This window comes from Corvus brachyrhynchos, unplaced genomic scaffold, assembly GCF_000691975.1.
Source record: "Corvus brachyrhynchos isolate BGI_N302 unplaced genomic scaffold, ASM69197v1 scaffold158, whole genome shotgun sequence".
Taxonomy (NCBI): Eukaryota; Metazoa; Chordata; class Aves; order Passeriformes; family Corvidae; genus Corvus; species Corvus brachyrhynchos.
Window position 1 is genome coordinate 343,896 of NW_008239756.1, and position 1,311 is coordinate 345,206.

The following is a 1,311-nucleotide window of genomic DNA, read 5'->3' on the forward strand; positions in this document are numbered from 1 at the left end:
GACCCGCGGGACCGGCACCGGCCTGACCTCCCCGCCGGGCAGGGGCTGTCACGGAGCCGCAGGGCTCGGCCTCCGAGCCGTCGCCGTGCGCCCTCGTCGGCGTTAAAGCTCACAAAAATCATGGAGTCATGGAATGCTCTGGGTGGGAAGGGACGTGAAGGAACATCCAGTGCCACCCTGCCAGGCAGGGGCACTTCCCACTGTCCCAGGCTGTTCCCAGCCCCAGTGTCCAGCCTGGCCTTGGGCACTGCCAGGGATCCAGGGGCAGCCCCAGCTGCTCTGGGCACCCTGTGCCAGGGCCTGCCCACCCTCCCAGGGAACAATTCCTGCCCAATATCCCATCCAGCCCTGCCCTCTGGCACTGGGAAGCCATTCCCTGTGTCCTGTCCCTCCGTCCTGTGTCCCAAGCCTCTCTCCATATTTCTTGTCAGCCCCTTCAGGCCCACAAATAAGTCACCCCAAAACTGCTCCAGGCTGAACAACCCAAATTCAGCCTAAATCCAAGACACGGTCCCCAGACCGCCTCACCAGCAGCTCCCAAATTCCCAGGGACAGACAGGACAGCGATGGAGCTACACCCAGGACGGATTTGGCCCCGGCTCTCCCACCGTGACAGGATGAATTATCGGCCTTTGGGGTTTCCATAGCAATCCAGGATTTTTAGCACCAACCCTGGCTTTTGCCAGCCTGGAAGGGAAAGCTGGGAAACCTGATTAACATCCTGGTCTTCCTGAGAAACTGTTAATTGCCTTTTCGTTTAATTAGTATGTGGGGTTGATGGCAAGGAAAGTGCTGGAAAACCTCTCCCAGTGCAGCGTTCCACCCCAAACACTGGAGTTACCCCTGAAGATCATCGAGTCCAAACCCTGGCCCTGCACCAACACCCCAACAATCCCACCCTGTCCCAGAGCGTTGTCCCAACACTCCTGGAGCTCTGGCAGGGTTGGGAATGTGCCCATTCCATGGTGAGCCTGGGCAGTGCCCAGCAGCCTCTGGGGGAAGAACCTTTCCCTGATCTCCATCCCAAATTCCCCTGACACAGCTCCAGCCATTCCCTGGGCCCTGTCCCCGCTCCCAGAGAGCAGAGATCGGAGCTGCCCATCAGGAGGAAGCTGCAGGCTGCAATATATTATCTATATCTATCATTATACATATTGTTATTATCATTATTATTATATAAAAGGTATTTTTAATAAGCAATGTATTAATTTGCAGAAGGGGGCACAAACGCTGACTGGGGCGGGACGGCTGGGGGTTCTCTGGGATGTTGCTGCCACGGAGCCGATTTTGGCCAGGAGAATTCCCTCCCCC

General features: G+C 57.0%; 1 protein-coding gene across 1 annotated transcript in view; it reads right to left on the minus strand.

The window, feature by feature from the left end:
* DAPK3 (death associated protein kinase 3) overlaps positions 1–97 on the minus strand; it is a 14,393-nt gene extending 14,296 nt beyond the window's left edge. Inside the window, exon 1 of the mRNA XM_008639968.2 lies at positions 71–97. The gene's annotated coding sequence lies outside the window, so the exon portion shown is untranslated. The remainder of the gene's footprint in view (positions 1–70) is intronic.
* Between the last annotated feature and the right edge of the window lie 1,214 nt (positions 98–1,311).